The sequence below is a fragment of the Ambystoma mexicanum genome, chromosome 10 (genome assembly GCF_040938575.1).
Source record: "Ambystoma mexicanum isolate Mex_15411 chromosome 10, UKY_AmexF1_1, whole genome shotgun sequence".
In the NCBI taxonomy this organism is placed as follows: Eukaryota; Metazoa; Chordata; class Amphibia; order Caudata; family Ambystomatidae; genus Ambystoma; species Ambystoma mexicanum.
Window position 1 is genome coordinate 1,093,900,335 of NC_090932.1, and position 23,745 is coordinate 1,093,924,079.

At 44.1% G+C, this 23,745-nt stretch overlaps 1 protein-coding gene across 4 annotated transcripts in view; it reads right to left on the reverse strand.

Moving 5' to 3' along the window:
- The window catches only part of STAMBP (STAM binding protein), a 675,416-nt gene that overhangs the window by 465,296 nt on the left and 186,375 nt on the right, over positions 1-23,745 (reverse strand). The window lies entirely within an intron of this gene.

Here is a 23,745-nt window from a genome sequence, read left to right on the forward strand (position 1 = left end):
GTGTTCTGAAACATATATGGAATCAAGTGAAAAGGAAAGCCTGCCATTGCTGCAAAAGCCAAAATCCTCTTCAAAATGAAACTGTTTTCACCGTTTCAAAATGCTGCTTTGATGCCAATTTCATCTGTCATTCTGAAACCACTATGAGTAAAAAGGCCCAGTTAAACCAACACTCAGAGAAATAAAAAGCAACTTCATTTTTCACTCGCACGGGAATCATGCGTTTATTTCTTGACAAAATATATCCAGGCGCAGCAGTTCAAAGAGACTTTTTACTCTCTGAGCCAGATCAAGGAGAAATGTATCTATACTTTAGATAAGAGTCCTGCTGCAAGGAAAATGACTACAACTGCCAAGACAGTGGCAATCTGAGGAGCTGCAAACCGAATTAAAGAAATAAATTATAGCAGTTGTTGACACATGTGGAAAAATGCCTGCTTACTTAGCAATGTAAAGGAGTTATGTTAGTGGTGACAATACACACATAGGATATCTTCTGTCATACGTTGGTTTAATTCAAGACCCAAAGTAAGAAATTAAACAGTTAAAAACACATAGGCTGAATTTGCAAGCTCTCAGAAAAACCTGTAATTCCAGTTGCAAGCTATGTAACTCCTCCTAGGAAGGGAGATACACCCTAAATCCAGGACCTGTAGGTGCGAAGTGCCAGCTTGAAAAACTTTTAATGGGTTAGGACAATGAGAGTTCACATGCTCATCAGACATTCTTCTGTGCTCCAGGCTGGGACAATAGCAGTCCTGGGACACTCACCGGTCAAAGTGTGAAAGGGCAATACAACCTTCAATTAAGACTGGAAATCCTCTTGCCTGGAAGGAATTGACAGCTGCTTGCAGTTCAAGGAAGGAAAAAAAACAGGATCAAGTAACAAAGGAAAGGGGGGTCTGGGAATCTCTCTACCAGCACGAACACAGCCTAATGACCTGTTCTTGGGTGAATAACCCCTGGGAGAGACTCTACCAAGTCTTTAGCTCACTGAGACCCCCTTTGTTTGCATACATTAACTTTGGGTTTCACCCTAAGTTAACAGGGCAATCCAGACGTGGACCCCTTGCTCACTGTTCTTAGAGAGGCAACAGTTTCACCTCACTGATGATGCCCAACAAGGCTGAAACACGTGTATGGGGTTACTGATGGTACTCTTGTTCAGAGGAGAATTGCCTAGCATTTCGGCGCTGGACTGCCCCTGGGCAGGACAAAGGCTGATATGCGGGGAAATTTCTTCTCTGTGAAAAGGACAGTGAGCTAAAGACTTGGTAGAGTCTCTCCCAGGGGTTATTCACCCAAGAACAGGTCATTGGGCTGTGTTCGTGCTGGTAGAGAGATTCCCAGACCCCCCCTTTGTTTTCAAGTAACAAAGGGACTGCCTTTTGGTGCCAGGGACTATGTTACAAAGAAACTTTAAAGACTCTTATTTCTGTAGCAAGAATTAGCAGAAATTTAAAAATTCACAGTTTTTAATTAATTCTGAGGACTGGTAGAACTCATTGCCGCAAGGGGAACATAAGTTATGAAATAGGACCAATTCCAAGGAAAGTATTAATGTGGCAAATATAAGAGTTTGTGCATACATCCCTGGGGACAATTCGCATTTGTGTATAAAATTGTGGAATTTTAGGCCAAATCTTTAAGGTGTGTCAGAAAGGCGAAACAAGGTCACACAGACTGGAAGTTTGGACTACTCTGTGCTGCACATCATATGTAACCTGTAGGTATAATTTGCCAAGAGATTGCAAGTGTGTAACTGCATGTTTTTGGCAAAATCAGATTTTCAGTAAAGTAAAAGTGGGAGTTTCTGGACATTGTAAACCTCACCTCATAAACCTGACATCATTCCCTCAGAAATCCAACCAGCAGAGAGCAAGGCAGAGATTACTACCCTTGCCCAATCCTATTGTTAGGGGCGTGGGTAGTAAAGCATGCCCCTGTCATATACTGTGATGATGTCACCTGGTATTATAAATAAGAGCCCCTGACAACACACTGGGTACACACGGATTCCTGATTCCTACGCCGGCGTCCTGTTCCTGTCTGTTCCTGTCTTCATCTTGCATTTATCCATCTAAACTCCAGATCCCAACCACAAGGCCAAGCAATTGCTGATCCTGCTTCAGCTAGGCCTCAATTCTAAAATAATCCCCATAACCAAGGGAATCACTGTGGTGTTTTGGGAAGCATCCTGAATTAACCTGGCTTGTTGCCACTCACTGCATGCTGCTGCCATCCTGCTCACCTGATGCCCTATAGTCTCCAGTAACCAGAATTGCCAGTCCAGAAGAACTATCCTTTAGTATCCAGTCCCTGCCCAGCTGACCCTGTCCCACTGAGTTTGTCCGGCTGCCCTGTGTTAGACCAGACCCGTGTGGCGACCAGAACCTCTGTCCAAAGCCAAACTAAAGGTAGACTGTGAGTATCAATAGGAACCATAGAAACATAGTAAACCTTGCTTTGCGTTGTTCCATCCCAATCTCTAAGTCATCCTATCCTTATCCTGATAATTGTAATATTGTCACAATCATTCTTGCTACCCTGCTTTGATTCCTTGTGCTAGTGCCAACTTCTTTAATCATTTAGTCTTGTGAAACCCTAAGCCCTTAGTCCTCCCTCGGGTGATCGGACTGGGTCCGCCAGGGCGGGCGTGGAGGTGCTAGGGTTGATTCCACTGATCAACCCTGGAGCTTACTGTGTCTCAATCTGGTAGCCTAGCCTGAATGCCCTAGAGTAGAGTAAAACTGTCCTTATCTGTTCCTTTTTCGCGCCTTCATTTTCTCAAAAATGCACCTCACTAGATCTTGCATAACTCACTCAATGTACCAGCTAGAGACCTAATTTCAATTTAATATTGTACCTAGGATCCATAGCTACCCCCCAACACAAAATCAGATCTGGGAAATTCAGGCAGGATTTGCAAAAGTGTGTTAATTTTACAACGGGTCATTTTGATTATAAACTGTTTTCAATCTTCCATTCAATTTTGAATTGTATGCTTTTGCTCAATACATTGCTTGTGATTGCTAGTATCTTTCCAGTGTTGCTCCAGTAAATAATTGTTTTTGTTTCAAGAGTTATACCCATTTATTCATCCATTTCCGAGTGTCAGTTTAGCATTGCCAGGGTTGAGATCTGTTTTTTTCTCTGCTTTGGGGATTTAAATTCTGTTTCTTGTCTGTCATTCCTGATTACCTGCTGCTTCTGTTCATCCGCTTGTAATTGATGTTTTGTGGGTTGAGGGAACATTGCAGGGGGAAATTCCAACTCCAGTGCTATCTTACCTAAAATCAAAAAGTGCTCCAATTCCCTGGTGTTTTGTAGTTGTGTCATTAGAAGGTTAAACTAAGTGCATTGCTTACACTCATATTGTTCTTATCACCCCATTGGTAATAGCTGCCCCATATTAAAAATTGTATGATTTCTTTTGAATTTTAAAATAAATAAATATTACATTTGATCAACCAGCATGGTTCATGGTCCATTGTGACCCGGGGTATTTCAAAAGGGGGTGTGATATGAGTAGTGTACCATCTCAATATTTAATCAAATCTAATCTCAAATAAGCATTTCAATTGCACGCTGCATACAGGACTGAGACTAAGGTGTGCGTCGCCTGATTGAAATCCTTAACAATATTCAATGAATTACATACTTCAGAATATCAATAAAGGTAACAAATCACATAATCAAACCTTCTGAAACATACATGCCACTTGTTAGAACTTTGATAACTTTATCTTAGGAAGTCCAACCCTGTCTTAGGTGAGTCTCACAAAGTCAGAAGGGACACCGGGGCCCCCGTGACCAAGGGCTGAAGAAGGGAAGGCAATAAAGTAGAGTACAATGTTCCAGAAGGCAGGGCCTAGCAGGTACACTTCAAGTTTGCAGGTAGGTTTTCACAACAGCAAGGATATGTGGGATTTCCCTTGCAGTAATGCCCCAAGGGTCAATGTCCTAAGGCAGAATAGTGCCCATTGGTCGTCCACCCCAATGGGACTCCAGGCAGGCCCTGGAGAAGTGCAGATTAGTTGAATACAGCCCCCTGGAGCAAAAGAACAATTAAGTAAGCCCCAGGTAAGCACCTAGGAGCGTGACAGTATCTTTTTAATGAACACAATGACACAGTCCGGTCCCCAAGGCAAGGCGACAGAAGACCCCAGTTTGGGTTTCTTAGCCTTGGTGGCTGAAGAAGGAATTTTGGATGGATCAGACTGCTGCACTCTTGCAGTGGGACGCCAGGCAGAAGATCTTCACTGGCTTCGGGACAGCGAGGGTTGTCAGCCGGCAGACTTCTCTCCAGTTCTCGGCTCCACTTAGGGGAGCTCTAGGAGCATGAAAGAGTCAGGATGCCCACAAGGTTTCAGCCGAAACCACACTTCACAAGACGATGCAACGGAAAATGGCATAGGTGCCATGGTATTGGGAGTTAGCAGGCCGGGGAGGTTGCAACTCTTACAGGGGTGGCGCAAAATGCAGGTGGTCTTGAGACTCGTTAAGCCCACCAGTCAAGGGGATGAGGTAGTCTTCATGAGATCTTCCCTGTCGCCCAGAATTTGGGGTCGGTTTGGCAGCGGGAACAACGCCTCCGGCGGTCACTTTGAAGTTGCTGTGGACATCCTTCTACGAAATCACTAGACCTGCATCCATTCAAACTTGGGGGGTGGCTGTCCAATGGGGACAGCCAGCTCCCAGCACGAACTGGTTCCAGGCAGGCACACTGCAGGGCAAAGACTAGGGGAGTTTCAGTTAACTACCCCACTTCCTGTCCTTTCAGGCACTCAGTCTTGACAGGCTTTCCAAAGGAAGCCCGCCAAAGAAAAAAGACCCATCAAGACCTCCCCCACCCAGGCAGTTATAGGAAGGCTCAAGAAAGACCAACTCATCAAGAACAGGGCTTAAAGTACAGCCACCATTTTAGGCAAATGGAGACCATTGTGTCCCTTACCGCAGCTGCGAAAGCAGCCTGCAACAAATGTCCACAAAAAGTAATACAAAAAGGTACACTGCCACCAGCCTGTCAGATGTACTTGGAACAGAAACTAAAGGTTGCTGGAAAAGCAAGAAAAGGGAGACACTGTTTCCCCTCAGCACTCCACTTAAGGTGGGCTCTGCTGATCTTGAAAAATAAAATACAGGTGGGATAAAAGGGTGTGCCCCTGGCCTAGTAACATGTGTTAACAGTTAAAATAAAAAGGGAAGCTCAAGGAGCTCCCAGCAACACTGCAGAAAAGGTGCTGTGTGCTGAAATAATAAAATGTAGATGTCAGGAAATATGGAGGAAAGCAGAACTCCATTAAAAAGTACCAAAAAGAGAGAAAAATGGTTCCCATAGTTAGAGTAAAAAAATAGTGAGTGTGGAAAAAGGTTTCCATTCACTAAGGAGAATCAGTCCAAAAATCCAAATTGGGGGCTCACAAAGTGGGGAGAATTTGCCTCAAGAAGAGAAATCTACCTAACATATTGCAATATCTTTCTTTTCCTCTTTGGCCGCTGCCTCAATCATGAAACTAGATGGTTTTATTTGATGGTTGAACTTATTATGGCCGGTTTGAACTTCGTTCTGGGCTCTCGCAGCAATGAGGGTGCTACAGCTGCAATTTGACAATGAATTAACTATGAAATCCTGTGACTCAGTGAAAACAATAGAAATTGGTGGGAATAAAACAAAAAAACAGAACAACAAAATCCAGAACAAATTATGTTTAAAAGTTAGGTTTGATATTAAATACAAGGAACATAATACAATTCTTCCAAAAAAGAAAGGCAAAGTCCAGCATTGTGATGTGTAAAAAAAAACGATTTATGATTAGTACTGTAGATGTTAAATACTTTGTCCAACTTCAGCATTTTCGGAGCAGACACGGCTCTTCGTCAGGAACCTTCAATTTTCACAACAGGGTTTTTCCATGCCCTCCAAGCATGCTTACTAACTTCTCCAGTATGGAATAGTATTATAGAGCCACATGCTTAGCATATATCCAGACTTCGGTTAAGGTGGCCTACACAGTACATTAAAAAGAAGTATACCCATAGAAACAATGATAAAACAAAATACATATCAGCATATCACCATCCAAACAGTGTGCCCAATGAGGGTGGTAGGCAAACTGAATTCTTGGAAACAGGAGCCAAAAACGTTCAGATTTTTTTCACTGCCTGTTTGGTGAGGGAGTTCCATACAGCGTTCATTTTTTCATCTTTGTTGCTTTTTACTGCTGGTGCTGGAAGATGCATCGTACAATTGTTCCTATTTTACAAAGTGATTTTTTCTTGCTTGCTGCATGCAGTGTTCAGATCCTTCTGAACTTTTATATATTTTGGGAAAAAACAAGGGCATTTAAGATGGAGTTCGTATGTGTGTCTACTGTTTGGAGCCTCATGATTCCAGCTCATGTGACATCTGCAAGTCCTTCCCATTCAGGAATTGTTATGAGAGGAGAAGAGCCTTCTCTTGACAGTATGCATTGGAAGAACCTACTAGAAAGTCCATCCCTTGAAGGTATGGGTGGTGCCAGTTTCTGCAAAAAAAAAGCTGCTAATGCTTTGAAGTCCGACACTGTTCAGGCGGAGGCTGTGGTGGTGTGGCATGAAAAACCTCCAAAGCCTGCCCAGTTAACTCCTGCAAAGTCTAGGTCCTCATTCTAGTATTCAACACTGGCTTTTGGTGGTTCAGTTGAAGGAGGTGGCAGGGAAACTGTATGCTTCCAACACTACACCACCAGATCGATTCAAGTTGGTTATCGTTGAAAGATAAGGGCCTAATTGAAGGCACATAACCACTTCCGGCACCAAGGGCGAGGGTACCAGAAATGTCAGCAGCAAAGTGGCCCCACAAAGATTTGACACTGTGACATTGGGTGCCAAAGGACTCCGCGTTGAAGGATCAGCTACCAAATGACAGCACTGAAGGTTGAGATGCAAAAGAAGACAGCACCAAATTGCACCAAGTTGTATGGTACCAAGTCTTATGCACTGAAAACTATACAGGCAGCATACAAACAGATCTGTTTTACCTTCTTTAGCCTTTGATCGGGCCCTGGACCCACCTAGAAAAGCATAAGAACATTGCTTTTCACACTTAGCAACTTGAGAGGCAAAGAGGCAAAAGGAGAGAGGGAGACCGTTTATGAGACACTGACTCAGATCAAGAAAAAGTATTTTCACTTCAACTGGTTTATCCAAGGTTTTCCCAAAGGCTCCAATCCACGGAAACATTTGTATAAGACTTAAGAGCTTCTCAGACAGGAACATTCCTAGGAGGAAGCACTTATTGACTCTATGAAGGACTTTTCAGGGTTACAACCAGATGACTCAAGTCTGGATGTGGAAGAGTTGAAGGAAGAATTTTACTTGGCTCCTCAGAAGAAGGATAAGGATTTGTAGAAGGACTATATGGACTGCAAAGAAGACGGGCCGCCGTACAGGCCTTGCATTTCTTCACCTGATGATTTCATGCAATAAATTGATCTAGTGAAAAGAGGGGCTGAAGACTTTGCAATTACTATGTAAAAAGCCAATTGAAGACGACTTTTTATTTTCACACATTAACGATCCAGCCAGTTTGCCTGGACTTTACCAATTATCGCATGACTGCGGAAACGGGGCATTGAAACTTTAAGAATCCCTGTACAACTCCAGGTGTTTGCGCAAGGATGCAGAACAAATAGTGCTGGCAGAGGCACCTGTATCCTGGAAAGGACACCCTTGCCCAGAATACACTGTCACCTGTGGCGTACCAGAAGAAGGATTCAGACTTGAGGTCAACAGTTCAAGAGTTTTACTGTTACAAAAAAAGGCTTTTTGTCTTACAAAAAAAGGAAAACGCCCATCTGTACCTATTGCCAAGTGGGATTCCCCTGCCTACAAACTAAATTAAGGGTGCTCGTCATTTGTCAAAAACAATAAAAGGAGTCCTCAGTCTAAATCCTATTTACTATCAGGCACTACCACTTAATAAATAAATAACATAAAAAAGAGAGATGTAACCTCTCAGTTGTTTTGTCTGGCCAATGTTAGTTGTATATCTCCCAAAGTACTATGTTCTTGAAGAGGAGGTGTTATAACCTTAGTCCATTTCCACCAACTTGGACCTTTTCACCCCCCTCCCCCAACTATTGTGTCTTGTATACATTGATTTAACCCTTCAGGTTCCCTTCTTGTAACACTGTCTCATATCTTTAGGGCTCTCCAGCCCTTGATGGTCCCCTGGATTACTTATTTCTCTCACACTTCGTTTCCCCCTAGTATCATGCCTTGTGTAGATTGCTTATGTGGAAAAATGTCCCTTCTCTCTCTATGGCTCTGCATGCCCCTCATCCACGGGATTGCTTAATCTTTGTGGAAACCTGCTCATCTTTCGCCACACTGAGCAACCCTGGTACCTTCTCTGTCTGTGTGTGTGCTCCAGTGTGGTGGCGCCTCTTGCGTTCTTTTTTTCCTGCCCGTCACCACAGTTCCAGTGATCCTTGTTGTGAGGAGTCAGGAATGAAACTCTGGACACAAGCTAGACATGGTTTTGGCTAAATAATTCTATTGATAAATAAAAGGGTTTGGGAAAATGCCCGCTGTCTCTGTACTAGAGGGGTTCTCACTACCTAAACTCAAAACTAAGGATCTGTCGGTGTCAGAATATCCAAAACAAAACCATCCTCTGTCCAAAGTACTAGTCTGACCCTCAGATTCTAAGGAAATAAATCTTAAGGTGAAAAGTATAATGTATTTGGCCTTCAGTGTTTCACAAGTGTTCAAATAGGAGAAGGAATAAATAACTCCAACAAAAAGACTTTCAAGGATATGGCTCATTAATCCAGAGGTTGTTTCCCTTCCCCTGGATTCTTCTTCACATTGTCTTCACAGGGTCTTCACAGGGTCTTGAAAATAACAGTTCTTGTTCTTCTTCTCGATCAATACCAAAGTCATGTATAACTATCTTTGGCCTTTCAGTTGTCAGTATACCTGGTTTACACTCCTGTCAGTTGTTTTTGTCTGTTCCCCTGTATTCACACACTTGTGATTGCCTGGTGTACTGTGCTGCCAGGGCCTCTCGTATTCACACACTTCTAATTGCAATTTACCACATTGGCCCTTTTGGCCAATTCCTTTTGTTCATAGTATATTGCCTTATTAGTGTTTTGCTCACACTCCCAATCTTTGTTATTCACCGCCTTCGCGTTATCAGCTAATTCCCATTGTCTGGTAAATATCAACTTGTTACTTTTTTTGATTCCCTGTACAAAGGGGCAAGCTTCGAAGACTCCCTTCTGTGGTAAATGTACTTTTACTTTCTTGCTTTCAGTGTTAACAAACGGCTTCCTTTCTTTATCCGTTTTGGGTTGTAGCTTAACATGTGGAGTGCTCGCCAATACGCCCTGTTGTTCCCTTCATCCCAATGTGGACTCAATGGCTCTTCGTGGGGTTTCCCAGTCTGCTCTCTGCCCGCCGATGACAGCCGCCAGATGGTCTCTTCCTTGCACTGCTTGGCTTTTGGCTTCCCTGCTTTCTGTGGATCCGACTTGGCTTTGTTTCTCTTTGTGGGTCTCCGGTGAGCATCTTGCTGCTTTCTTCCACCGGCGAACGCTCAGGTGCCCTGCACTTGGTCCTGGCGTTCCCGCGTGGAATCTTCTTCGCAAAGCCTTAGTCTGGTCGATATCTGAACTGGTTGGCTCCAACGTCTTTTTCGTAGCTCTTCGGTAGCACAAAGAGGAGCAACCCGCTCCCACCAGCAGCATGCCATTTCTTCTGACAATCCTTTTTTAAACGTCCCGGGCACAGGTCCATGATATGATATGATAGTTTATTTGTATAGCGCCGATACAAAATGTGTTTCAAAGCGCTTCAAGGCAAGGGAGGGAACAAGGGAAAATACAATTACATTCTTACAGGCCATGAACAGTAAGGATGTGAAATTAACTATCATACTCGGCCCAACGACATTTCGGATAGTGCAAGAGCTAAGCCATAGATAAGGAAGGGTGGCAGGGAGGGGGGAGAGTAGGAAGGAAATGGCAACAGACAGTCAACTACCGTACTAGGGCTGATGACATTTCTGGTAGAGCTGAAGAAAAACAAAAAGGTGAGGGCTGCAGAAAGGGAGGGGAGGAACAAAAAAAGTGACTACCTTACTAGTCCTGACATTTCAGATAGTGCTGAGGGGAGGAAAGAAAACATGCTCCCAACAAGTAGAGCATTGCTTGTGCTTGGGGCTTCTTTTGCTCTGTATTCCTCCATTCTTCTTACTAGCTGCAGTGTTAAGGTGTTTCTGGCAATAGTATGTCCTTTTAACTAACTGGCACGGAAACCTTGGAGGAATGGTTTTAAAATGATCCGAGGGCAAGTCAGTGTTTGAGAGTTGATCTGTACAGCATTCTCCTTTGAGGGAGCAGGGAAGGAATCACATTAGGCCTGTAGGGCATTTTGTATGGGTGATTCATCCTGCAAGGGGGAAGGGGGATACCATGTCTCATCCCTGGATACCACCATTTCCTTCTGCAGTTTGTCTCCTCCCATGTGATCCTCTCTTTTATGGCCACCCCCAGGGTCAGGATCAGGTAGCGGCTATTGTCCCCTGGCCACATGGGAGGAGGCCACCCTCGGGAAAACAGTGATGACTCCATTGGATTCATCACATTGCACAGAGAGCAGAGAATGTGTTCCTCTGTTGCCTCTGGTCTCGGCATCTGTTCATGGGCCCCAGGTTCACCGCTGCTTCAGAGTGGTCACATTACCAGAGAAGACTGTTAGTCTCCTGTACGTCTTGTTAGTTTCTCTGTTCTTCACACTAAGAACGGAGAATTCGTTCCTTCATTGTCCCATTGTCCCCTGGCCTCTGCATTGAGTTGCAGCTCCCGGGCACACCACGATTGCAGTGTGGTCACAACACCAAGTAAGATTGTTCTTCCCCAGTCTCTGTTTCGCCCCGCTCGTTGATGGCGTTCTGGCATGTTTCTTCTCTCTTCGCTTCCTCACACTACCGCTGGCTCTGTGGTGTAGCGCCTCTGCGTAGGATTCTTCCCCCTCTATTTAAGGATCCTCATTAATTTATTCTTGCCGTCGTACTTCAAAGTTCAAGGGGATTTCAGCATTACCCTGAGCCAACAATATGAGAGGAATGTCAATAGGGTTGGAATGCCAAAAAGAAATAACAGCAGTATTTTCCACTCCCATATATGCAAACAGAGTGTTCCTCATAGGGAGTTCCTAATAGGAATGGTCCCCTAGAGGAGGTCACTGCCAGTGAGGTCCCACTTTCCCAGACCCCTAAGAAGGGTCTTGCTAAATGGGCTAACATACCTTGCCTCAGAGGGGGTGGCTCGCCCTAAGGGAAAAGTGATGAATTCCCAGAATTCGTCACACACAATGGAGGTTAGACAAAAGGTGGTGAATCCAGTTAACTCATGCTCTATACCTCTGAATAAGGATAATAGAATATTCGATGCCATTGGCAATAAAGTGGCAATCAATGCAGTAAATGCCATCATGTGCAGCCACTGTTAGCAAGGTATGAGAGAGTATTCTAGAGAGAAGTTGGTGCAATTTATTGATTATCTCACTGAGGACAACCAAGACAGTGTCAAGGAAATCTAAGAGGGGTCCAGAGAACATGAAGTTAGTAATGGACTTGGTAGACATGGGCTTCTAGAACATGTACCAGGACAAAGTACCAAGGTGGCCATCTTGGTCTAGAACTGCAAAACATAGGCCTGAGGTTGTGGGTAGATTGCTGGATGCTCATTTTAACACTGGCATCTTGTTTGATACGCAGGTAGAATTCGATTCCTACAGAACAGAATATTGGACACTGATAGAGCCTGGGTGGAATGGGCTACCTTTCACAGACATGTCTCTCTTGTTTGGAGGCAGACTCAGAAGAAGAGGTTATGGATGGATTTCCTTTTATTGCCAACAACAGTCTTACCAGAGAGGTCAACACTTCAGTCAAGGACTCGTGGGTAGGAGATTTGGCCAACAACAAAAAAGGTTGCATTGAAGGCGCAGATGCCCAAATAAGCTCAGCAACCAGATTGAAGTGGGAAGATGGAATTCATACTTTTACAAAATGGGTCCTCCAACTGGCTCAATTGGGCAACACTCTGGAATTCACAGCACATCCACATCAAATTTCTCCATGAAAGAAGCTTTACCCAAGGACCCACCCAATTTACCCAGGTTTACCCCACCTATGGGAAGAGATGCAAGAATTACCAAGAAGGACAGTGGAGGAAGTCCCAAGACACAAAAGAAAGTTCACGTCAATAAAATGTCCTTGTTGCCAAATTTTTAGGAAGGAGTGAAAGGGGGTTTCAGTCCCATCATGGATATGAGGTGCAGCAACACATTTTTCGTTGACATATCCTTGAACATAGATGAGTTTCAAGACAGTCTCCCTTACATCGAAAGAGGTTTTCTTGTGTGCTACATTCACATAACAAATACAAAGCACAAGAAATTTCAAAGGTTTGCAATAATGGGAAGACATTACTAATGCAACATTCTGCCATTCAGACTCCGGTCCGCAAAAAGAGTGTTCACCAAGTGCTTTTGCTCTGGGGGTTTGACTTCCAAGAAGAACCAAGGTTAATTTGTCAATTTATTTGTACCACTTGCTAAAAAGGGCAGTGTAATGAATCTGATGGTGTCATCACTCTTTTCGGGCTGTGGCCCAGGGGACGGCTGCCACTACCTGATCCGGACCATGGGTGGGGCTATCCTCTGGGGGAGTGGCAGGGCAAGATTGGACGAGACATGGTATCCCCCCCTGTCTTTTGAGGGTACACCATCCATTCCCAATGCCTCGATGGCATATTGTTATATCTCCCCTCATCCACCTAGGAAGAGTAATGAAGATCTAACAAGGCCTGTATGCAAACCGTCAAAATCCAGAACTGACTTGCCCTTAAAGATGACCAAGAACCCCTACCCAGACTTTACATGCAAGTCATCAAGAATGGACTTTCATTCCCATAACTACAAGAATACTGTGACGAGGAAGATGAGCAGCGTTATGCAGGCTAACAAGGCCAAGAGCACAAGCTGCGCTCTAGTTGTTGCGAGCGCTTACCTGTTGCCGGGAATTTAAACAGCAAAAGCAGCTGATTGAAGCGCGCTTGTGGCGGGTGAAAGCTGCTCTCCTCGGTACGGAAATAGAGACCGTGAGGATGGAGAATATTCCATGGAGCCAACCGACTTGAGGAACAGAAACAGGAAAGCTGACCGTGAGAGAGAACACATTGCGGGAACGCCAGAAGCCGAAGGAGGGCTCCTGGGTGTTTGCAAGTGTTGAGAGGCAGCGTTTGTCTTACCGAATCCCCAGAAAAAAGTACTAGCAGTAGCGTATACCAGGCAAGTGTGTGCAAATGAGAATGCCCTGGCAGGAGAGTATACCAGATAGTTGCAAGGGTGTTCATATAAGAAAGCTTTGGTAGGGAAGCACACCAGGCACATATAAGCTGAACAGTGTGTAGGAAATGCATCACCTAGAGAGGTCCTGAGAAAGATACATCAGGACTAGCTGTGCTGATTACGGGAAAAGGAGTTAAAGTCTGGCAGGACAATACACCAGGAATCCTAACAAGTTAAAGACAAAGAACCAATTTGTTTAGTGTACCAGTTATGTTGTGGATCAATAGAAACTCAAGGAACTGATCATTTTTGAATATACAACAGAGTAAGAGAAGTCCAGGGGAAGGGAACCATTCCCTGGAACAAGGAACTCCATCCTTTGGAACTTTTGTGTTGGAGTTGGGGTTACGCATTGTTTCCTGTTTTAACATGTATAAACCACTCAAAGACAAAGACATTGCCCTTCTATCCTTGGAGTTCATTTTGTTAGAATATGAGGGCCAGTATAGTACTTTGGGCACTATACGGTTTTGCTTTTGACATTCTGACATTGACAGGCCCTTAGTTTGGGTTTTACGTAGGGAAACGCCTCTTAGAGCATGGACAGAGAGGCACTTCCCTAGCCACTTTTATTTTGATAAATTTCTTCGACCAAAACCATGACTCGCTTGTGTCTCATCCCTGGCACATTTACAGAGTAAAAAGCCAGTGGAACTTCAGTTGCTCCGCCACCTTGTCAGAATTAGGATGGCATAAGAATATATAGAACTCTGAGCTCCAGCCCAGTACATTAATCAAGTTCCTAGGCAGAAAACCGGATACCGTTTCAAGAAAGGATACTCCTACTCTTCAGGGGGTTCAGTCGCAGAAGTACTTGCCTGGCATCTTTCTCTGCTAAGAAAGGGCGTTGGCAAGTGTTAGGAAAGATGTTCTTTTTGCAGTTGTCCCTCCCTTGACAAAAATGCAACCTGCAACATTTTGCTGTTGGATTTTTGTCCTGAATTTTGGAAGCATGTAAAGCTTTTTTGCTTTAGATTCCTTTTTAGAAAATCTGTTTGGAAGGAACTGGTCAGTGCCTAAGGCTAAAAGTGCTGGGGGACTGTCACCTATAGCAAGATTCATTATTGTTTTTAAGCTGCAAGCACCACCTTCGAGAGAAGCGTGGCAAGGGAACTTTGCACCCCTTTTTCTTTTACTAAAATGTGTGCTACTTTCACTGTGTTTTTAAGATGGGTTGGTGGCAGCAAATATATTTCTACCATGTTTTCATTTTTCACGTGTGCATATTTTGTTTTTTCGTTTGACTGCATAATGCCAACTTGATTAGATTTTGGTAAAAGCCAGCTGAATACATTTTTTACAAAAATACCAAACACGCGCTGTATAAACAATCGCATTAAAGTCCTGGCAGGAGAGTATACCAGGCAAAGTCAAGTATATACAAGAAACTGTAAAAGAAAATCCCAAGGTAGACAGATGCCCTTATGGATTTTTAATTGCATTTGAATGAGGAAGAACACCTGGCAGGGGAGTATACCAGGTTTCCTGTGAGTGAGACCCACACTCAAATTGCAGTACAGATAAAAGAGCATCCCAAGGAAGACTCACATAAGCCTCATAATTTTGAGTTATCTTGAATATGGAGAGAAACCTAGGGCAGGGAGCTATTTCCCCAGGAGTGGGTTACGACAACAAGAGGAAGGAGTTGTCCTCTTGAACTACAAGGTACTGGGATTATTCTTTTGACCTTTGCATTTTCTGGAGAGAAACCTGAGGAAGAGACAGTCTCTGGAGCTGTGAACATTGACCATATGGAACTTTTGTGTTGTGTTGGAGACCATTCCCTTAGCACCTTCAAGTTAGTTTTAGAGTGTGAGGGCAAGTGTATGATTTTGGACACAGGATGTACATTTACTTTGGACATCTTTACACTAGACATACCCTTAGTTTTGGCTGAGGTAGGGAAATACCTCCTAGATTAGGGACAGTGAGGCCTTTTGCAACCCCTTTTCATTTGAATAAAAATCTAACCAAAACTATGAGTCCTCTTGTGGGCGCGTCTCCTTCCTGGCTCTTCACAGAACTGACAAGCTTTTTGAATATTGAATAGTTGATCACGGCAGAGCAAGATATAGGAGGAGATATGAGCAGAAAAGGATAGTGAAGATTTGAGGATGACGCTAAGATTACAGGCAGAGTGAGAAATAGAGAGGGAAGAGGGGGAGAGTCAAAGGGGGGGAGAGAGGAAGGGGAATAGTCGAAGCAGGGAAAAAAGCACCTCTGTTTTCGAGGGATTGAGATGGAGATCGTCAGAGGACATCCAGGATTGAATAACGTGGAGACAGGCAGATAAGAAGAGTGGATAAAATCTGTAAATGAGGGGAAGGATAGAAAGATTGCGCGTCATCCGCATAGAAGTAATGGGAAAAGTCAAAGAACGAGATAATGGAGCCAAGAAGGAAGGTGCAAAGGGAAAAAAGAGAACAGGGCCAAGAACCGAGCCATGATGAACACTGAGTACGAGGGTGAAAGTGGGGGGAGGAGTGACCAGCCCAGGAAACAGAGAAGGTACGTCCTGAGCGGTAAGAATGAACCCAATAGAGAACAGAATCACAGAAACCCAGTTCAGCAAGAGAAGAGATAAGAATGATGTGAATGACTGTATCAAATGCGGCCAAGAGTTCAAGAACAACGAGAAGAGAAGAGAGTTGGGATGGTGCATGGGTACTTGTACTTGTTATGACACACCACTGCCTCACACGCACAGGACCTGTATATCTTTCAAGGGACCTGCATATGAAGTCAAATACAATAATGCGCAGATCAAATGGCACCTTACAGCTCAAGGAGCCGAGATGCACACTAACACAGGTTAAACAAAGTGCTTTTTACGCAGCAGCCTGGAACTCTCTGGCAGAAGAAATTAGAAAGATCAACTTAGTTGAAAACTTTAAGAAAAAATTAAAAACATATCTTTTCAACTAAACTGCTAGCTGCCTCTATGATAACCATGCCCCCCAGTTACCCATAAACTGAGCTCCATGTTTCTATGTTTGATTGTTAGTTCTTGTTGCGCCCATATGCCTCCAGGTTCTCAGGAGCACGTTATCAATTTGTAAAGTAAGTTTAGAGTGACAGGACTGGAGAGTGTTAGTGACAGACAGAAGAGCAGTTTCCATAGAGTGACAAACTGGAAAGGAGGTAGAGAGACTTGTTTCTCGTCGGCGCAGGGTGCCTTAATTCTCCTCACCAGCGAGGTGGAGAGGGCAGGAGCCCCCACCAACTGCCAGCATCTCCACGACTACAGGGACGAAGCATCGGACGTGACTCGCCCAGCAGACGACTCTGGTGAGAGCTGCATTGCCCCATCACCATACAGCCGCCCCAAGCTCCCTAGTGAGCTCCTACATGCTCCGTTACCCATCCAGAGACATCTACAGCTGATTTCTCATTACTTCCACGCATTTGAATTATGAACAAAATGTCGGGCGCTGCACGGGCCCAAAACGAGGCTTGAATGCAGCTACGTTGCTAAGCAACGTGTAGTTTACTTTAATCTACAACTTCCGCCGGCAGGTGGGAAGCCGGCGGCCCGGATAAGGCCAGGAAAAGGCCCTGTTAGCCCTGGTTGGCACCTCGAAGGCGTGGCGTGGCCTATTATCTTGGACCTGCATTAAAAAAGGTACACTATTATCCCAGCAAAACTCTTACCTACTGCTATTATCTATCATTGTACTTATTGTACCTCAGCAGCGTAGGTCTCAAAACCATGTAATTAGACCGGGATGTGAGATTCCCTCCGTATCACTTCTATCTGCAGGATACCACAGCCCAAACAAACTTATTACAATGCTATATCAACGAGCCCTGCCCAAACAAAGTATTGTGAGACACTGACTATTACAGCTATTGAACACCCAGTGCAGCATTTACTGAACCCTCATCTCTAGAACTCCTCATGAAAATTGTTTGCCTCCTTATCTCGATCATCGACCACAACTGTGCCCTACACTAGTACTGCTGTGTTGCCGACTATTAACATTGCCTGTTTGCTTTGCTAGATTTTTCACACATTTCGCTTACTTCAATTAGCATGCTTAGTCTATACTGCTTATATTGTTTATCCCCTCATAGCCAACTCCTCTATTAGACTACGGGGCATCAGCCTTCCTATTCATTTTCTTGCCATTACCACTAAACCAGCCCACCACGAGATTATGCATCAGCCCATACTGCCAATTCCACCTTCTATCGATGCAAATGTTAAACTAGCCTATTTTTGACCAGTCTTTGGACCACGCCTATCTTGCAATTGTGACGGAATTGTTTGCAGCTGTTCCTCAGCGGCACTAGCCGAACTTGTCATACTAACTGTACTGTATGCAATAGTTTCTCAGCAGCAGTAGCCTACCCTGTGATTGTAATTGTATAGATTGTTGTTGCTCGTAATGACATTGCACTGCTCATATCGAATTTGCTTATTGTGAATCGTAACTGTAACCATTTCTAGATGGCACAAGCCTCTCAGACTTAACTATGTTAAAACGCTGCATTAGACTGTGCTGATTTTAGCTGTATCTTTGATATGTGGGACTAGCCCAAGTGTTTTAACTGCAGCCTTGTCAACCGTGATATAGCCCACTTGTATTCACTGGTAACTTTGTAATCCTGGCACTCGCACAGGTAGGATTAGCACCTTTTTCTTTCTACAGCCAACCGCACAAAGCCTAGGGTAGGAATAACCTACCGTAGACCGGCAATTCTGCCACAGCGTTAGCCTACTCCACCTAACTACCTACCCACCCCACCTATAGTAGCCTATCCATCCTTGTCAGTCGATGCCACCTTGCTAAGCAAAGTGGACAAGCCTATTGCCTTGCATCAGCCATACATACAACATACCAGTCGCTCCCAATTGATACTATACGTACCCCCTCCCTCCCCTGAACCACTGCAACCTTATAGAATAATACATATTAGTAAGGCCCAGCTATCCAACATTCAACTATCACTTCTCAGCACCCTCATAATTATGGCCAGCCTAAACTTCCTTCACTGCCCCCTGCAAGAAAGAAACCTCACACTCCGATCAAGATTTCCCCCTCTTTACGAACCTAAGGCCAGTCATCAAAGCCACTACCTTAATAACAATACCACCAACTCAGGTCAGAAACTGCCTACAATAGCACGTGAAATTCTGCGAAATAAACAGACCTGCACTGTCCCCCCAGCTCGGCCCACACAGAGAGCCAATCACCCCAAACGTAAATCCTCCCATACCCAAGGGCAGGATAACTTGACAACCATCTCTGGTGCCCTCATTAATGCCAGGTCTCTCATAGCACATACCCTGGACATTGCTGACATACTTTTCCCTGATAACGTGGACTTCATGGCAGTCACTGAATCCTTGCTCCATGATGCAGCAGGCCCTTCCCTTATGTTAGCTATCCCAGACAATTACCAAATATTTAGAGCGGACAGACCCAATGCCAGAGGAGGCGGACTAGCTATCACTGCTACAACCAACCTGGCTTTAAGAATAACCACACCCCCTGAAATCAAATCCTGTGAAATATTATCTGCCAAAGTACCCATTAAAAATAACAGCACACTTTCTTCTTGATATATAGAACCCCCGGACCAATAGGCACTTTTGAGGAAGACCTATCAAGTCTCCTCACCAACACCACCAAGGACTACACACAACTTCTACTCTTAGGGGATTTCAACTTGGGTTTTAATGACCCCGATGACAAACATGCCCAGTCAGTTGAAGCCATCCTGACAGAACTCGGCCTCACCCAAAAAGTACTTGCTCCCACACACAAAGGGAGAGCACTTGATTGGGTTGCCAACCTAAACTGCACCATCACCATTACCGATATAATACCACACCTTTAGACCGACCACTACCTCATCAACTTCTCCTCCACAATCGAGCCCCAAAAGCGCTCCAACAAATCAATGGCAGCCCCCGTCCCCAACACAAATAAAAAAAGATATTACAGAGGAAAAACTACTTCCTCACCTCCTCCCTACACTCTCCTCCCTTAATGATAACTCCGACCCTAACATTCTAGTTGAGACCTTCAACAACACCATGACCTCAGCCCTCGACATTATTGCACCTATAGAACAGGGTAAAAGCAAGCAAAAGGCCCACCTTAATACTTGGTTCACCCCTCAGCTCAAAGAATTACAACTTCAGAAAAGAAAACTTCAAGCAATATGGCAACACTCCCCTACAGCTGAAAACAAAGTAATTTTAACCAATATTGCTAACAAGTATGAAAAAGAAATAATCCTTACCAAAAGGAACACTTTCAATGACAGAATTTCCAAGGCTAACTCAACACCAAGGAGTTATTCACCATCCTCCGCAAAATGGAAACCCCTATTCCTCCCACAGATAATGTCCCCAAAGACAAGCAATGGTGCACCAGTATCCAAAATGCTTTAGCTAATAAAATAGCCACACCACAGACCAAAATAGCCAACATAAAAGCCTCCTTGCTCTCCACCGAAATACAACCCACCTTACAAACGGCATTACCTAGCACCCAAATACCCTTCAGATTTACTAATATCTCTATACCAGAAACAGAAAAAGTAATACTATCTCTCAGGCCATCTAATTGTCAGGGCGATAGTTGCTCAGCCCAAATCATTAAGGACGCAGCTAGAGATTTAGCTCCATTTATCTCCAAATTAATCAATGCCTCCTTCAAGACTAGCACTGTCCCCAACAACCTTAAAGAATCCTGGGTTCTACCTCTACTAAAGAAACAGACATTAGACCCCTCTATCCCTACAAACGATAGACAGATTACCACAGTCCCCTTCCTCCTCAAAATAATTGATAGAGTAGCCTACCTCAAATCCAGAACCATCTCGAACTCAACCATCTATTAGGCTCCCGCCAATCCAGATTCAGACCACAGCACGGTACTGAAACGGCATTAATTGATCTAAAGATGCAAATTGACGAGTTGAAGGTTAAAAGGAAAAACAGCTATGCTACTCCTTCTCGACCTATCGGCGGCTTTTGACTTGGTGGATCACGCAGTGTTATGCAAACATCTGGCGTCAGCCGCCCACTTCTCGAGTGATGCCATAGCCTGGGTACAATCCTTCCTAGCAAACCATACAATGAGAGTCTTCTCCCCTTCAGCATCCGCAGACCCAATCCAAATCACCTGTGGTGTTCCACAGGGATCATGTGTATCACGGACTATGTATAACATCTTTACCAAACCTCTTTTCGACATTTGGACAGACTGGGCGTCACCTACACCAGCTATGCAGATGACACCCAGCTCCTGATACCCCTTTCGGGCAATCTTGACGTGGACATGGCCTTGGTTAACAAGATATACCACCTCATTCAGGCATAGATGGCCTCACATGGCATATGTCTGAATGACGACAAAACGGAGATCCTGATTCTGGGCTCGGACACCAATTTAAAAAACTCAGCACTCGCTATGCCTCATTCAATATTGATGGCAACAAAATCAAAGCAGTAACCGAGGTAAAAACACTAGGATTTTACCTCGATTCCACCCTATCACTAAAAAAACAAGTTAGCGCCATGGCATCTTCAACTGCCTACACGTGCTAACTTATTAGGGCCTGCAGACCCTTCCTCTCCATAGCCAGCTGCATCACACTTGCCAATGCACTAATAATGTCCAAACTGGACTATTGCAACACACTATATGTAGGAGCCAACAAATACATCTTAGACAAAATGTAAACACTACAAAATAATGTCCTCCGGGCAGCTTTGAACATTCCTTGCAGAGAGCACATCTCTAACATTAGAAGAAGTCATCATTGGCTAAATATCAGCGACAAGATCCATCTTAAAACTGCCTCCCTCACCTTTAAATGTCTGAACAATGCAGCACCCCCCTATCTCTCTAACAGAATGACCAGAAGAGTGTCTGCCCGCCACACCAGATCATCCAACTCTCACTGTCTCGAAATCCCTAGATTTAGACTAGCCAAATCCGGCGGAGCCAGTTTCCCAGTCAGAGCAGCTTTAGCCTGGAACGCACTCCCCTTAGCCTTCAGATTGGAACAGCCTTACTTAAGATTCAGACGTAATATGTTAAATTGGCTTTGCACGAATTACAATATTTGCTTGTTTTTGAAGTACCCACATGAGCATGTGATTTCCGAACCACCCTCTTTTCTCCTCAGTTAGCTATGACTACAGCCATCTGTACCGACACCACTTGTATGTTACATCATTCCCTTGGCAATTCTATATGTCATTTCTGTACTTTTACCTTTGTTGTAACTAAGCCTGATGTATACCTGTAAACTGCTGTGCCCAGCTACCCAAGGGTTTGGTGCGCATTACCAAATAAATAAACAAATCTATCAACATATGGAGTAGTCTTCTACCTCTAGTGTGAGCATTTCTGGAATCTAAGTGGAGGAAAAGGCAATACCATCATCACCCTCTACACTTGGGCTAAGACCTATAACCATGATTTGTTTTGCTTGAATTACATTCTTAAGGTATTCAAGCTTGCTCTCCATGACCATTATCCCCGACTACTGCCTCTAGTTATTTTTCAATCTGCTTCACTATTGAGAACGTCTGAAGATTGCTGGTCCAATTCAGTGGTCCTCATCTCCAAAGTGGAAGTTCGTGATTCTAGTTTTGATACTTTTTCATTCAATGTATTACATTTTTGCTCAAGTCACGTCATTGATTCTTTGATATGCCCCTGCATGTCCATCACAGGGTTTCATGATGGCGAGGATGTCTTGGACTCCTCCTGGCAAGGCTACTTCACTGTTGAACGGTGTGGTGTAAGGAAGTCTGAGTCGGTGGGTTTGTCTCTCCTTATTTTTTCCAGTTGCCATTGTTCTCTTTCTCTCTTCTTTCACCAAAATTGGGGATGCAGACAGGAATCCAGGTAAGAATTCCTTCCCACTCTCTTTTGCGTTAAGAATTGTGACACTTACTACCAACAATGGCACTAGAGGCGGATGCCTTCAAAGTGTTAAAGGATCTTGCCCTGAAACAAAAGATCTGCCCTCCGCCTAGCTGCAGTATGGTAATATGCAGAACACCTGGTTGCCCACATTAAAGATGGCTTCTACTGCAACTGAAGGACAATGACACTGTCCCAAAACTTGCATTTGATGGAAGAGGGACGATATCTCTGCACAACTCGCTGCAGTCTCCCACGCCTGTATTAAAAGAACATCATGCAACAGAGCGTTGATGACCTGACTGGGGCCCTTTGTAATGGCCAGCAGGCAGCACATCACCAGAAAGCAGTTGGCTGCTATGACCCACCTTCCAGCTCGCCCCAAGTCACAAGCACCGCCCATCAGACCCAGGTCAGTAAGCCCTGCTTATATACCTCTCGTCACTGCCTCAGATGTTCTCAGTTCAGATAACTTCGCTCGATAGGTTAATTCAGATTATTGGGTTTCTCTCGTAGTAGCTTGTGCAGCGCTCATGGTTCCACCAAAAAAGTGGAATTTGAGCCTACAATACATGAGCCAAGAGCTCCACAGAATTACTGCTATGTTGTTCAGGCGCAACAGCATTCCCCGGGCAATGACGATTTTCTTATCTCTGGCCTTCAGCCTGGCACCTGTCATGTTACGTATTTTCTGTCAGTCATTTTTTTATCTTAATGTTATCCCTCTCGCATTTACTTTTCTTTTGCTTTATAATGGCCCTTTCTATTCTTACTCTCACTTGTTCTTCGCATTCTCTACCATCTCACTATCATGAGCATAATCTCAATAATCATATTTACCCCTTAATTTCCTCCTCACTGCTCCCCGGCCCCCACTGTTTCAACTGCTTTCTGGAATCTACGCTCTATGTGCAATAAAACAACTTCTACTGGATTACTAGTGGAGGTAAGGCGGTAACACGAGGTTAGTCCCCATTTTAGTAGTACATGGGACTCCAAGGGAAATTTGGTGGATTTACAGCAAACAGTGATTCTGCCATTGTAAATTTGCTAATGTTTTACCTTGCAGTGGAGGATTACCTCCAGCATAATGCTGGAGACAATCCTCTTCAAGGTCAATGGTATAATTTAACAATGTGGTAAACGTGGCAATAATTTCAGTACAGATACTGGATTACACCACCAAAGTTGTAGTGAGGCTCAAAAGTTACTTCTTGGACACTTTGTTCTTCTGCATTTCTCCTCATTGCTCCAGAACTATCCTTTATGATTGATTGCTTTACATATACTAAATACCTAAGTAAGTTTGTATTTATTTATTTTTTCATTTGTAAAGCGCCAAAGCCCAGGGGCATCAAGGTGCTGTTGCATGACCAGTTACACGTATTGTGGAGACAGGGGAAATACATGTGTATACATTTATACATACATGTGGCTCATAATG